This window comes from Anabrus simplex, chromosome 1 (assembly GCF_040414725.1).
Source record: "Anabrus simplex isolate iqAnaSimp1 chromosome 1, ASM4041472v1, whole genome shotgun sequence".
NCBI lineage: Eukaryota > Metazoa > Arthropoda > Insecta > Orthoptera > Tettigoniidae > Anabrus > Anabrus simplex.
Genome location: NC_090265.1, coordinates 431,527,616 through 431,544,649, shown reverse-complemented (window position 1 = coordinate 431,544,649; position 17,034 = coordinate 431,527,616). Strand labels below are relative to the sequence as shown.

At 40.5% G+C, this 17,034-nt stretch overlaps 1 protein-coding gene across 2 annotated transcripts in view; it reads right to left on the bottom strand.

The window, feature by feature from the left end:
• The window catches only part of LOC136856907 (protein FAM13A), an 856,533-nt gene that overhangs the window by 793,473 nt on the left and 46,026 nt on the right, over positions 1-17,034 (bottom strand). For both annotated transcript variants that reach the window (XM_067135141.2, XM_067135143.2), the window contains exon 2: positions 2,636-2,691. The gene's annotated coding sequence lies outside the window, so the exon portion shown is untranslated. The remainder of the gene's footprint in view (positions 1-2,635; positions 2,692-17,034) is intronic.

Genomic DNA, 17,034 nt, shown 5'->3' with positions numbered 1-17,034 from the left:
TTGACCTCCAGAAGCTGAGTGGACCCAGTTCCGGCCCTCGTACCACTCTTAAAATTTCGTGGCAGAGCCGGGAATCGAACCGGGCCTCCGGCGGTAGCAGCTAATCACACTAACCACTAGGGCCTACACCACAGAGGCGGACGGTTAATATTTCGCGGGTTAAAATTAACTGAACTGAATTCATTTCCTCTTACACAAAGAATACCATGGTTACAAACTATACAGAGAAGCAAAACACAACAATCAAATAAATTTCAATTGAAAAGATTTTCCAGTCACAAGGTAAAGCAAACTTCTTCCCGCAATTGCGAACACCTGTTCACGAGCTAGAAAATGCCTATTCAGAATTACTAGCGAAATCTGCCGGTAATGTAATGCAATAGTATCTCCTGCGGGGCTGTGGCTAACAGTAATAGGGGAGGTGGCGGACCCTTGTGGTCAACTGTAATACTGCCACTGGTTTGAGGATTGCTCAAGACTTCAAAGCACGTACCTTACCGTGCTCCTCGCTAATGGCAATATCAGTGCATAAACCATGACGTCATCTGCTTTGCGCATGCGTATAGTCTTCAGCACAATAGCGCATTACCCAGTGTGCTCACTGCACTGTCAGTCAAAACTAACAACTGTCGGTGTAACGGAGCTTCGATATAAGTCGAATGCTTTCGATCGATTGTTGAAATCAGGTCGAAAGAAAGGAAAGTTTTAAATTATCCATGAATGCGTAAAGTTGTATTAAAACTGGGTGTTCACGTGCTCCTGTGCTCCTAAGAGCCCACCGCCACTGTTACCAACTCAATTTGTCGGTTACTGGACTTTCGAAAGCTTGCGTAAAGACTTGGCGGATGTTCGAGATGTAAATCTCGCCGGGTTTCCTTCGTTCTGAAGAAAAATCGGCACTTCAGATAATGATAAACAAGTCTAGGGATTATATCCATAATATGTTGAAAACAACAGCCAATTTCTGAAGGATCAACTGATTTTTTCTATGGAATGGATACAATAAAAACATATTTTGCCCCACATCGATTTTGAGTTCAATTTTCCATTAATTACTTTCTTGGCCTGGGAAAGAATGTCATGTCACATACACCTTTCGAAGGACGTGTTAAAAACACTTCATTGTTGACAGTCTTTTATTTCGATGAGAACTGAAAATTTACCTTGGTCATTCTCACATAGAGAATTTAGAAGAGTGATTAACAAGGTACTCAGCCAAATGGTACAATAAACACTTCTCAATCGAAGAGTTTCGAACTGCGCTATAAAATTCAGGTACGGAGCTTTCACAGTCTTCGATATTTACTGCATCTTGAACCACAATTTCTTGCTTAATGGAAGTTTCCACTGATTGTTTCACTGTCGTGTTATGCATTTCCACATTCCGGGCTAACATACGCATCTGATTAACATACGAGGTCAAGATCAGCTCCCGTTTAGGTTCGCAATTTCCTCCAACATTCAAAGCTGCTTTGTAGGGACGTATAGACTCATTGAGCACGCGTTGGATATAATCGCTCGTAGTGCTTGCAGTGGCAGGACCACAAACAACCATACTATAACGGCTGAGTGCTCACACTTACTTATTAGTATAATATTCGTCATGCTGTAACTGTACTAGAGCACACTATAAACCGGTGATGGAGTAGCAGTAATGGCAGTAGGGATATCTTCCTTTCTCTGTTTGAAAATGAGCAGAGAAATGTAAAATGTAGTTAGCAGGAAATTCCAAGACTCTCCTCAACCTCACATCATTTGAAACAAGACAGTAGATGACAATATTATACAACACGCGGGCAACGTCCCCAACATCATGGAACAGACCGAGTTAATGACAAATAATTCAGTCTATCCAATTAACCCTTGAAGGAAATTCGATCGGTTGACCTACAAACTCTTTCTTTCACCCTTTCTTTTTTCAGCTGACGGTAGTGATAATAATGAAACCAAGTTACTAATAAACGTGAGAAAAACATACACCACCATTACACTGGTCTAGTTGTTTGACCATTGACTGAAAGGATCAGAGTTCCATTCCTGAATTTGCCTAGAAGTATGTTGTACCCTAATATACGATTATTCAGATTGTTAAGCCAAGTAGGAACTTAATCAAGACACCGAGCTAGCTGGCTACACGGTTTAGGTCACGTCACGTAGCTGCGAGCTTGCGGGAGAGTGGGTTCGAAATCCAAGATTGTTTTCCGAGGTTTCCTATTTTTACACCGGGCAAATGCCGGGGCTGTACCTTAATTAAGGCCACGGTCGCTTCCTTCCCAGTTACAGCCCTGTCCTATCCCATGGTCGCCGTAAGACCTGTCTATGTCGGTCCGATGAAAAAACAGGCAGATGAGGAAAAGTAGGAATATCCTGTCAATTTTCCTCCATATACATTCTATCCAATTCCGACACACACACATACACACACATCTACAGATACCAGAATGACATAGGGAAAAAGAAAGGCAGGTGGGAGAAAATTCCCACGAATCTTTGCACCCAAATCTGTCCCTGTCGACAGAAATAGATGAATGACAAGAAAGACAATTTACAAACATATGTACGAATATGGAAATGTACACGAGTAATACCTCCTTCCCGTTTGTAGAATAAATAGGTTGTTTATTTTTCAACTTACCTTATCACGAGCCAGCAATGATCATGTATACAAAATGTTTCACCAGCCGCTTTACTCTGGAAAGAAAGAAATTTAAAATAAGAACCCAAATATGTACGGAATCACAGAGTAAATAAATACGCATGAGGAAATACTATACGCGAACTTTTTCTTGAGCCCGATTTTTACCGGGTGTGGGGTAAGGAGGGAGCGCTGACGGTTCCGGTTATACTGCCAACTGGATGGTAATGAAATCTGAATTGAATCGATAATATGATCGATCGATATGAATTTTCTAAACATTTATTATCTTACGCCAACAACTCTGTCACACATGCATTATTTAACATTATATAACATTTCTCGATGCGAATCTTGTTCCTAGCATGAATTATATAGTTTGGCTTTGCTGTGTAAACAACATCAGTACTAGTTCGTAAAGTGTACGCCAGATGTCACACAGCGATGCATAGTTTGTGTTTCAAAGGTTGCCAATATGGATGTCGAAGATAACCGAGGTCTACCGATTCAGCACTAGGGAGCTCAGGGCTCAAGAAAAGGTTCGCGTATAGTAGGAGAGTCATTCATTTGCCATATTCTGAGACACACAGTATCTGAACATCTGTCGTCTTATTGAAAACTAAACTGACCGAATAGAAAATCGAAAAATGTAACTTAGTTTACTGAAAGACTAAAAGCATAAACTTTCTCCCATCTACGAAATTACAAGAATATATTTCAATATCATCGAAAATAGTCAGATAATTGATACATACTTATTATTTCATCGAATTTGCTTGTAGACCTACTAAAGGTCGACTACTTTGTCACCCTGGCAGGGTGCTGAACTCAAGTCTGCTTCGGTCAAAGTCTGTTTGAATTCCTAGTCTTTCCCGAGGCGCTGCCATTAAGACCAATTCGTCAGCATGTGACGTGCGTTTAAATGTGACATGAAAATTTGGTAACGATGGGATCGGAAGTGTAAAAGATACCCAATTCGATCATGAGTCCCTCAAATACTCGATTAATCATACGATGATATGGAGCAGAGGCATAGAAAGGACAATGGTCGGCTAATTGGCAAAAGGCATTAAAAGAGTGACTCAACCAAGTAGCAATGACAAATCAAAGAACAGTAGCAGAGAACTTAATAATAAAAAAACAGCGATAAATAAAACACGGCGATAGTGGAAGTCAACACAAGAGTTATTTTTAAACTCTGCCACCTTATACAGGAACTCATTAGAGACAAATGCAGTGTAAAAGCAAGTCTGACCTTGCACTGGTACAAAAATATCTAGTTGTTGTAAGAGTTCTGTGTACTACGAGGTTGGTAAACAAATCTGGAAGGCGTTCCTTACCCACAATTTAAATGGGCATGTGAGTCACAACTTACCTGTTATTAAGTTTCCTCTCCTAGGCGTCGTAAACCGGTCATGAACTCAACAACGCAAGGCTGCACTCGAAGCCAGTTATACAACAGAACAACCTAGCCAAGGTTGTCCACTGAAGTAATGGTAAAATCAGGCATCCCGTATGAAGGCTCTTCGAGGATACAGCTTGGACGAAAATGTGCCGATACAAGTCCGCAATCCTCATGCAGCTTTACTTAAGCTCTGAAGACGTAGTGTTTTATCAGCTCTATGCACTTACTGTGTACAACAATACCCTCTGATGCCCATCATTCCTCTGGTAACTTATTAGATTGTAATTAACATGGGATAGGACTGGGGAAAGTCTCTCAACACTCCAATCATAATTCTATATCGCATATTTCTGTACAAAGGAAAATTACAAAAATAAATTGGATTCCAGATATTCATAGTGATGTTCAACAGAACAGACAACGGATACCAATAAACGGAATACCTTAATGGTTGTAACTAATTTTACTGATTATGGTGGCGATTCTTGTTTTACGAGGAAGTCGATTGGGTCAACCATCCTAATACTAATTATAATCACTAATCAGAAGAAAAATGAAAGAGGTCTGACCCTTTGAAGAATGAGAGTTTTGGCAAAAAGAAAAATAAGAGGAAGTCAACGAATGGGCGTGACAATGAAAGTTACCCTAGGTTTCGACACCTAACACCTGACGTCAGAGGACAACAAGAGTTGATCAAGGGAAGTCAGATAATAACGTGAGGAGCCTAACACAAGTTAACTGGAAGCAATATTAGACAGTTAGGGAACCCATGGTCACCAATCCTCGCTCCCAAGATGAGAGCCCTAGAGGTTTTCCTTTCAATCGCCTCTTACGACGGCGTACCGTGGATATACCGGTATTCTACTTCCTCCACCCACACAGCGACAAATTTTACTATACAATTGTTTATAGATTGTGAGATGACTGCTTTTGTAGGGTGTCTTGCCAGCAAAACAAAACCAAAATTCTTGACCGTATCTACAGTTGAAAAGTGGCAATTAAGAAAATAAATAATTTTATTTAATGAAAGACTAGTACCAAAAGGCTGGTTAAGACGAAAACTGAAGTTATACTTTAACGAGAGAAGCAGACTTGCTTCATCTGTTTAATTAATATGCCTGCATGTATAAATCAATGTTTCAGAATCCTGGGTAGGGAATGGCTGTATACATCAATAATTTTGCAAAACTTCACGTATAAAAGAATATAATTCTTGACAAACAGATCTTCACCACAACTATATAACTACTCAACATTTTTTCAGTTTTTTTTTTTAATTCCATAATTCCAAGTCAATAGATTCAATGGCTTCATTTCTTTCTATTAGTGTCCTTTTCCTTCCTTCTAACATCTTTAAGTCCTAGGTTGTCTTGTTTTATTAATTTTACTTTTCATCTTCTAGATTTTTTCTTTCTTTTCATTGCTTCCTTTCGTTTTGTCAATGAATTCTTAGTTCTATGCATTATGGTTTTTGATACTTCAAGTTACGGAAGATTACAGGTTGGTCCAACAGCTCCATACACAGACCTTTGAGAAACCAAAGAGTTCTCTAACACGTTTTCCAACCAAAAAATTCTTTATTCATGGAGGCTCTTCATGTGCATATCCCTTTTTATCCATAACTTACTGCCTTTTAAATTCCGCGCACTATTCAGAATTTGGCTTGCCATTAGTACCGAGACAAACTTAATTCTAACGGATTTTCTCCCCACTAATCCTGTACAAATCATCTGCACAGTCAATACCTACATTTTCTGTAACTTGAAAACCGAGTTCATCAATTCCACCGTGGACTCTCAGTTTCCTCTAGGCCGTAAATAATTATGTTGCTTTCCTTGTACCCCCTCCCCCCCTTCTCGTTCTTCTATCACACAACGGAAGTACTTAAACCTGTCCTTCTGATTCCTCTTTGTCTTCTCTCATTTCTTGCTGTCATTTCTTCAGTTATACAGTCCCTCATTTCCTTGCTTTGATGAGACTGTTCTTCAAGCATGCTTTTTGACCGGACACCCTGAAAAGGTTTGCACACAACGTAATTTTCTCCAGGTCCTCCCAAGACAATGGGCCTGGATTCTCATCTCGACGCCTCCAATGAATAGCAGAATAGCCACTATGGCTGCCGCCATCAATAATTCTACAAGGCCTACTCTTTTTTTTTCATTCCATTTTACACTGTCTTGGTCAACTTGACCCGGCTATGCCATCGCCTTATCGCATCCCTATACTGTCGCACTTTTACACATATACTTTTCCCTGTACTTCCGGTCTACTCACTGGCTCAGTTCAGCAAAGACTAAGGGCCTGTACTACGACTGTCAGATAAACAGCCAGATACGTAGGCTGCAGTTTTACAAACTAGAAATTAAATATTTTCTTGCGTACTGCCAACGGATTAAGATGCGTAAATAACTATTATGCTCATAAATGAAATGGCGTATGGCTTTTAGTGCCGGGAGTGTCCGAGGACATGTTCGGCTCACCAGATGCAGGTCTTTTGATTTGATACCCGTAGGCGACCTGCGCGTCGGGATGAGGATGAAATGGTGATGAAGACGACACCCAGCCCCCGTGCCAGCGAAATTAACCAATGGTGGTTAAAATTCCCGACTCTGCCGGGAACTGAACCCGGGACACTGTAACCAAAGGCCAGCACGCTAACCATTTAGCCATGGAGCCGGACATTATGATCGTAATTATGGCCGAATAGAACGTTAAAAGAAATGTTTATCTCAAACCTACAAAGGTAAAAATAAAGCAGTTGTAACTATCCAGTTGTTATCTTAATAAGGGAATTAATGTTTGACTCGACATAAAATTTGAACGAAGTATTACTTTTCCAAATAAAGGTTGAATTTAGACTATTAAATACTGTTAAGACTGTATATATCTAGATTTAATATTGAAATAACGATGCCTTAAAATGGCAGCCAACGCGTCAAAATGTACTTGAAGTGAAAAGTGAATTTTAATATTTACTTTTCCTGCACAATTTCTGAATTAGTCCTGCCACTCTCAAACGAAATTTTAATAATACAGGCAACTGTTGTATTTGGAATATTTCATGGGGCCGTTGGGGGAGGTGCCAGCGTAGTAGCTCAGCTGCTGGCTTTTCACCCAGACGACGTGGCTCGATTCTTAGTGAATCCTAGCGTGGAATTTCAACCTGAAAACGCACGTGACGTCCGAAAGAGCATCTAGCTTTAAATTCCCACCCAAAACTCAAATAAGTCAAAGGAGCTCCAACATCCACACAAATAGCCCAACTGGTAAAGGCTGAAGATTTTTTAAGGTAAAAAACACACACAACCACACCTCCTTAGCCATTGAAACAATGCAACACCAAGAACGACGCATTGGAGAAATATAACCTAAATGAAGCTGATATAGGATCAGTGGGTCGAGGGAAGAAGGGTTCATCGACGTGCAGAAAACCAACGGCCCCGTCCCACCAACGACCTCGAGGACAGATATCTGTTGTTCACAGCGATTATGGACCGTACAGCCTCATCAAACGCATCAAGCACATGATTTCAAGCATTTGGCACATCAATCTACGTTCTGGTGCCCATTACTGCGGCTGATACTACCAACTCACCACAGGCGCCTGCGGCTACATTAGCGCGTAGAAGGTCGGTCCTCGAGGTACGAATGCCATGTCATCGTCTTCTCCGACGGATCCTGTCTCTGCTTGCAGCATGACAACGGTCACGTCCATGTCGGACTGTACCGTGCCGCATTCCTGGCCGAGTCCTGTATTATGCACCGTCATACCGCACCGGCAGGTAGAGTTATGATATCGGGTGCCATGGCATTGTAGTCCCACTCACATCTAGTCCGCATCGCTGATACACTGACCAACAACCGCCACATCACGGACTTGTTGAAGCTTATTGTTGCCCCCTTCTGTACCTACAGAAGAATGCGCGACCGCATGTGGCACACATCGTCCGACGGTTCCTGGCTGACCACCATAATGAACTGCTGCGCGTTTACCATTCTAGCCATCGAAAATGAGTGGTCCATGGCCGGACGACGACTGCACCCGCCATTCCGAATATTTTTTGGACAGGCATCGAAACATCATAGGCGGAGACACTCCAGACGGACATCCAAAAATCTCTTACTCCTAATACCGCGCCATGTAGCAGCTATCATTGCCGCTCGTGCTGAGTCTACACACGATAGGCATTCTGCCCAATAAAACGGGGTGTGAAAGCTCGCATCCTTCTTGACACTGCAATTTTAATGGCCAGGACTCACTAAACTGAAATGGCTACGGACTGTTTTTCTTAAATTAGCAATGACACTACTACGGCAGCTAGGACATCGGGTCAAGTCTTGTAAAACGGCCATATTTCGTTCTTTCAAATCTACCGCCTTCCTATCTGGTGACGAACCCGACAGAGTGTGTTAAAAGCATTGCCATACTTGTTCGGCTTCCGTTGAGTTGTCTGCTATTGTCACTGCCTGCTCTGTGCCGCGAGAATTGCGTTTACAGCGACATTGCAGATGGCAGCACTTACCGCACCCAGAGCACATGTTGGTGAAATGAGAGTTGGTCCGTAACACCAATACAAAATGAAAAATAATCCTTAACATGTTACTAATTGAGAAGATAATGCACATACAGAAACTAACATTTCACATTTGAGCTTGGCTCAAGATATACAAACGTAAAATATATAAAATCTTACCAGTTACAGTAGATATATTAGGATCATCCCACTGCTGCATGGTACATATAAATTTCAGAATGTTCTTGACACGAGTAACGGAGCACCTTTTAAGTCCTGTATTTACTGTTATTTACCAGCAGTGGACGCAAAAAGATTCCTATCACTATTTCGCTGACCCTTTGTTCATGACCAGATTTTAGGATACGTTTTATAGCACATAATGCAGTACGTGCGTTCGTCATGTTATTAAATCGACCACCCAATCTCACTGAACTAAATAGAGCTTCTATTCCGTCTCCAGAAAATCATCTAGTGAGAACATAAAAGAACCGATTTTGTAACAGATAGGACGCACATTCCACTGTAGATTTCACAGTTAGCGAGACAGCATCTGCTATCTCATGAGTCAGACACTTCAGTTTTTCACGTTTTGATTCCAACCGAATTATTTTAACGTAATCGATGAAATCATCATTCAACCATTGTAAGTATTTTATCAGCTGGTGAATAGAAATACACACAATCTGGATTGTTTTGCCGAAAGGCATTACAGTAATAATTTCTGAACTAAAAGGGATAGATCGGAGACTTCTAAGCCTTTAACGAGAAAGTAGGCAGCAGGACTAGAGAACTTCTTTCAAAGTCGGATTACAAGAAAACACAACAGTTTATTCGCGGAGAGCAGGATATTTTACTAAATCTGTACCGCATACACCTTCAACATTGAACACGCAAACGAACTTGTCACTGGTTCGGTCGTAGAGGAGCCGTACCTAATTAGCCATTTAATCGGCGATCACTGTTACACCCCTCTCTCTTGGTGTGAGAGTTTTACATTCAACTCTAAGTCTTTCCTTCACTAATTGAGAAATTCCGACAAACACTGTCAACATTTTCCATTTAGGCTACCTGTCCAGAGTACGTTGTGACGGAGCTGACACTAGACCAGGAGTCCTGCCAAATACGTAACCGTTTGGAAAAATATTGCCCACGCCACATAGTACCGCGTGATTTGTTCTGACTGCCCGGATTTTGTCTTGCGAAAATTATGGATTTGATTTTTAAAAACGGTCGTTTTTCCTTTATATTTGGCCGCTTCCTTTACTTTATTCAGACGATCAATTTCTGAGTTGTCTTCGAATTGTCTCCGTAGTCTTTAAACCTCATTATGGTTAGTCATCACATGTTATCGCAGTCTCAGATTCTTGATCGGAGCCTCTAATGTCTGATTTTCTGATCACTGCTGTCATTCTTACTCGTTGGAATACTGACTTGAATTGATACATCGTTGTTCAAATGAATTTCGTACTCGTCATCCAATATATTTCCTGTGGTTGAAGAGCTTGTTTCATCAAGATTTCTTCCGAAGAAATATCTTGTCACTGTCTGGTCTTTCGTGGAGCTATTTTTCTGGTTTGAAGGTAATTGGGTTAATTCGAAGACCGACTAGGCACGCTCTCTGTCTTCAATATATATTTATGTTAGTTTTATCTTTTATCTACTTCTCTAAAATTCAGGCTACAAACACGAGAATAATCGGATGGAATCCTTTGATCCTTGCCTTGATATAGCGTTAAGCCTATTTTCCCAAAATTCTTTACTTGGAGGGATAACAGGAATCCTCACACCTGAAGAATTTGGATTTCCTGCTTTGATATACAGAGAGGAACACAACAATTAATCATTTTACAACCAGAGACACACACATAAATGCTCGATGCAAACGCACTGGAACGCAATAACGTGGGTACGGAGATAAGTTGGGTGCGTTAGCTCGCGCCCCTTGCGGAGGTTCGTGACACTAAGACCTCACGCTGAGAAGCATGTTAAACGCATAGCATAGAGTGGCTATTGTCATATATCTGTTTTATGCTTTTCTACGAGAGAATATATAACATCCACATTCTTAAGGTAAGTCTGACGAAGTCATTTTTATTTTTCGTGTTCGTGAAATATAATTCACTATAGCAGTATGAGTTTTAAATTATAAAAGGTGAACATTGCCTGTTAAAGCATGGCCTTCAGTGAAGAGAAGCGTAGTTCGTTATGGTAGATTAGTGCTGCTATCTGTGAGATAGGTCGTGAATTATTTGGAAGTGTATGGTTTTGTAATACGGCCAGCAACCTGGCAGCTGCAGCAACGATGCCCTACGCCTTCTGTACCAAGGAAGAAAAATACAGGCAGAAGTCAAAAAGCCACAATTTTTACTTCCCCACCACACATAAGAGAACGAAGAGGAAAGAACATGGCGAAAATGAACCCGAAAGCGAAAAACAGATCAGCACGAAACACTGATGATAACAGGTGTGGATATTATGATGGCCTCTTAAGCGAAGACCACGACGGGCAAATCTGGATTTGTTGTGTGAAGTGCAGTATGTGGTGTCATGAGAAATGTGCAGATGCACATGGTGTAAAAGATTTTGTGTGTGAAAAGTGTTCATAAACAGTATTTTCCATAGACGGCCATTTTACAAGACTGTCTTCTAATACGGCCGTTTTGCAATGATCCTAAATAAGTTAAAGTAAATTCATATATAATACAGTTGTTTTGAATTCCTACATAATAAACATTTAGTGGTTATGTGCCTTTCATTTCCACTGTAATTTGTCTTTGTACTCATTTTCACCTTCGAATAAAATATACGAATATACTTTGGTGGCCGTATTTAAGAACCTGACCCTATTCATTAATTAGTTTACTGTGTAACCATACCACTGAATGGAAGAAATTAGAAAGAGCGAGATCGCATACAAAACTCCAAGGTACGCCAGTTGCTACACGTATCACAATTTGATATCCCTACGTTACACGTTCTGACTTCGCGTCAAAATGGAGTTCAGACGATGATGTAACCGCTCGTGGGAGGCGGATTTGCATTCCAGTCTGATGTCAATGGGCTTGGCAATCGACCAGGTATCAACAGGTCATCCGTGGAGTGGAAATACAGTGCACTATGAAGTATTTTTAACTTGAGAGTAAAAGGAAATAATCTTTGTTTACGGACAATTTTAGAACGTACGGAATGTAACGAAATTTTTGTTGCTCGGTGGAGGAGTGCGTTATAACTACAGTGATTAGTTTCGAGGCTCATTGCAAGTCACGGAGATCATCTTGGAGGAGCTGTGTACTTCATGATTCAGTTGCTCTCATTTTAATTTTAACTCAGCAAGGCTGATAGTCTTGTATCATTATGGTCTGTTCTGTGGATGTCAAAGAAACAGTACTGTTTCGTCTTCTTTTTACGATGGAAGGTGAAGGGTAAATACGATTCAACGGAACGTTTTCGCATATAGCTAGTTGAAAACATTCCTGTAAATATCTTTATTCTTGCTATGAGCTACTTTGACTTTTTTTTTTTTAGAAAATAGTGTATGTAACGAATTGTCCACTCACCGTGACCTTAAGTGCCAACCCCGTGGTATAGGATTCGTAGTCAGTCCAAGGATTTTAATTCTAGACTTAGGGCTGGAGCGGGGTTCAGTCAGCCTCGTGAGGCCACCTGAAGCAGCGGCTCTGGTCGCGAAAGCCAAGCAATACGGCTGAGGATATCTTTACGCTGATCACATATTAGACTCCAATATTTGCAGGTCATCTGTCAGGGTAGGATTTATCCTGGCAAGTCAAGGCCCTTAATGGGTTACTGAGCCGCCACGAGTGAGTGTGTTAGTGTGTTGGTTTGTTTGTTTGTTTGTTACCTTTAGTACTGGATCATTTGTATTGAATGAAATGTGAACGTTCTGTTATTTCAAACGTGCTTTAAGGTCAATGTTTTGAGTTGTAGCTGTGGTGTATGTCTGCTTTAACAAGTTTATTGGCTGTGATGCTTCACTGCGCCATCACAGGCCTTATTTAAAAAGTGCAATGAGCTTCAAATTTGATTGTTTTGTGGCCTTTGTTCACAGAGACAAGTATAACACGTAGATCTCTGGGCTTGTAGCGGGTATGAGCAGTAAACAGGTTATTAATCTGCCGTGCCTCGAGTCAAACGTTCCATCGTTGAATCGGCTCGTTAATTTACTTTCGGATATTGTGTGACCAGAGGTGTTAGATTATTCTCGGTGATGAGCTTGCGAGTTGAGGACTTGGGGCACCGTAGTGAGGGTGGATACGTCGTCAACAGAAAGGGTCAATTACGAACACAATTTAAATGGTCAGAACTGTAATCATTAAAAAACACCTTTGCTGTGGGCGATCTCGTGAGGAAATTGTTTACAAGATTCAGAGTAAAGCTGGAAGAAAATTGTAGATATAGTTGACATCGTACAGTAAAACCGAATGAATTTGCTGCGTGGCAAGGCCGCGTAGTTCTAAACTTGTATTTGGGAGATGGCGGGTTGGAACCCCACCTCGTCAGCCTCGAAGATGACTTTCCGAGGTTTCCCATTTTCACACCAGGCAAATTCTGGAGCTGCTCTTTATTAAGGCCGCTTCATTCGAAATGCTATCCGAGTTAGCTCGATTTAAAATAAATTATATAAAAATTGATTCCCAAAAAAGCAGATATGACAGACCTAAGTAAGATAAATCATGCTGCCAACTTGAATAGTTACTTACAAGTTAACAATTATGGAACATTATCCAAACAAACACAGATGTTTTAATGCAAGTTGCAGTAATGGCGATTCATTTGCCCGAGTACATTACTCATGAGCCTAAGGATAAACAGCAATCCTGCTCCAGCTAGATAATTTAATGCATTATTGATACATGGCAGTACAGTATTCTGCTTAGTCTAATTGATATTTTCCTAATAGCCTTACTATCCCAAAGATATCTGTAAAATATACAATATCAGTTACACTCCGAAATGCGGCACGGCCGCGAAGTTGTAAGCTTGTATTTGTACCATTCGTGACTTCACGATATGATAATATGAACGTTAGCAATTATTGAAATCGCAAATCACGAAAAGATGCTGTTAACATGCAAATTCAATATCACTCAATACTGATCTGCATTTAGGGCAGTCGCCCAGGTGGCAGATTCCCTATCTGTTGTTTTCCTAGTCTTTTCTTAAATGATTTAAAGAAATCGGATATTTATTGAACATCTCCCTGGGTAAGTTACTCCAATCCCTAACTTCCCTTCCTTTAAACGAATATTTGCCCCAATTTGTCCTCTTGAATTCCTACTTTAAGTTCATATTGTGAACTTTCCTACTTTTAAAGACACCACACAAACTGTTTCGTCTACTAATGTCATTCCATGCAGTCTCTCCACTGACAGCTCGGAACATACCACTTAGTCAAGCAGCTCGTCTACTTTCTCCCAAGTCTTCCCAGCCCAAACTTTGCAACATTTTTGTAACGCTACTCTTTTGTCGGAATCACCCAGAACAAATTGAGTTGCTTTTCTTTGGATTTTTTCCAGTTCCTGAATTAAGTAATCCTGGTGAGGGTCCCGTACTCTGGAACCATACTCTAGTTGGGGTTTTACCAGAGATGTTTATGCCCTCTCCTTTACATCCTTAAACTACAACCCCTAAAAACCCTCATAACCATGTGCAGAGATGTGTACTCTTTATTTACAATCCCATTTATGTCATTACCCCCAATGAAGATCTTTCCTTATATTAACACCCCATAAGGAACTTTCACTGCATCAACGCAGTAATTAAAACTGAGAGGACTTTTCCTATTTATGAAACTCACCCTGACTTTTAACCCCGTTTATCAACATACCATTTCCTGCTGTCTATCTCATAACATTATTGAGTTCATTTTGCTCACAATCTTGTAACTTATTTATTACTCTATACAAAATAACATCATCCGCAAAAAGCCTTTTCTCTGATTCCACTTCTTTGCTCATATCACTTATACATATAAGAAAACATAAAGGTCCAATAATACTGCCTTGAGGAATTCCCCTCTTGATTATTACAGGGTCAAATAAAGCTTCGCCTACTCTGAGATCTATTGTCTAGAAATATAGCAACCCGTTCACTCACTCTTTTGTCTAGTCCAATTGCACTAATTTTTGCCAGTAGTCTCCTATGATCCACCCTATCAAATGCTTTAGACAGGTCAATCGCGATACGGTCCATTTGACCTCCTGCTATATCTTGCTGGAGTCCTATAAGTTGAGCTTCAGTGGAATAACCTTTCCTAAAGCCGAACTGCCTTCTATCGAACCAGTTATTTTGTAAACATGTCTAATATATTAAGAAAGAATGCCTTCCCAAAGCTTACATGCAACGCATGTCAAACTTACTGGCCTATAATTTTCAGCTTTATGTCTATCACCCTCTCCTTTACACACAGGGGCCACTATAGCGACAGTCCGTTCATTTGGTATAGCTCCTCCTTGCAAACAATAATCAAATAAGTACTTCACCTATGGTACTATATCCCAACCCATTGTCTTTAGTATATACCCAGAAATCTTATCAATTTCAGCCGCTTTTCTAGTTTTCAAATTTTGTATCTTATTGCAAATGTCATTGTTATCATATGTAAATGTTAATACTTCTTTATCATTAATCACCTCCTCTGTCTGGACATTATCCTTGTTACAAACAATCTTTACATACTGCTGACTGAATACTTCTGCCTTTTGAAGATCCTCACATACACACTCCCCTTGTTCATTAATGATACCTGGAATGTCCTTCTTAGACGCTAACAACGTCACTCGGCAGTCAACCCCTCCGCGGATAATACCGTACTTGCTTTTCATATTTGAGTTAAAGACAACTGTGTCAGACTTCGAGCGTTTGTCATCATCTGTACAATTCACACTCAAACATAATAATAATTTTTGTGCGGAGAATATCTTCCACATAATCTCAGATGTTATGTTAATGAAGAAATTATGTCTTATTGCAATTAATTTATCTGGAATTGAGAAAAAAGATGTAAAAAAGGAGATGGACAAATACGGAAGAGAACGTCACTCAGAACGTCACCCTCAGATTTGATTTTCGAATTCTTGAAACGGTATGAAACTCATCAACAAGCTGGGATGAGGTAGCAGGTAAAAGGCAGTAGCCAAGAATATGAACAGTAAGGTTAGCGATGAGTAATGGTCAAACAGTCGCAAGACACACCATACTGATAACGCACTTCTACGTAGCTGCGGTGTCCGAGTGAAATCCAATGGGTTGCACCCACAAAAATTGTCTTTCTTCTGCTGGAAATCGATTCCTCGCACAAGGTATAACTTGCTTTCTCCACATTCTCCCCCCCCCCCCCCTTGCAAAAGGCAGTTTTGCAACACATCCACAAACTTACAAGAACATTCTAAAAATTAGAGCCTTACACTGCACTCATAGATGTGAGCCACTATAAGTCTAGTTTCTTGAGTGGTCGAACAGCTCTGCCACAGCGAGTCTTGAATTCACTTTTTTTTTTTTTTTTTTTTTTTCAGTTTCGGAGTCACTACTGGTAACATCTTCCTTGATTATTGCCCCTCCTCTTGGGTGTTTAAAGCATTGGTAAAATCCTTCCTTCTCAAGACAGTTTATCTCTAGAAGATAAAAGTCATTGTACTGGACGAAGCGAGACACCAGTTGCTGTCTTCATCCTAACCAGACGAGTCATGTCTCTTCCAGGTAACAGCTCCGCCACTCTTCTAAGGACCAGTTGATTCGTTTCTTGTCGTCGCTCTCCACCAACACGATATCTCCAGCTTGGAGGGATCCCCGATGCGTTTGGAGAAATCGGAGAAATCGCAAGGATTCTTGTTTTGAGCGATTTCTAAGGCTCTCTCGAACAGCTTGCAGATAATGCCAACTGCAATTCAAACTGCAGGACTGAACTTCGTCTGAGTCGGTTACGTCATTATCCTCTAGATTCTGCAGGGACATGGAGGGGCGTAGTGGCTTGAGTTCATCTTCTTCAGAAACATGTTCATCAGATTCTCACAATCGCACAAAATAGTACACATTTCTTCATATCGCACAAAATAGTACACATTTCTTCATAATTTAGACAAGCTTTGCACACATTCGTAACTATTCCTAGAAATTTTTTGCAATGACCCATATACACTCCGACAACTAACACTTCGGAACCTTCATTTGTAAAAATCGCCGTTATTACTAGGTATCGCTGTATATTCCTAGGTGTCCAAGGATTTTTATTTAAATACACACTCGGTCATTATGAAGTATGTTGATGAACGAGTGTCATATACACTTCAATACACTTCAGGTGCTGTCGGAATGAGAGATGCGAAAGCAGTCCTCTTATCAGGCAAGACATAAGCAGAGTTTAATCCAGAACTCCTTTCTTTCTTTCTTTCTTTCTTTTCTTTCTTTCTTTTCTTTCTTCTTCTTTCTTTCTTTCTTTCTTTCTTTCTTTTTTGGTGTCT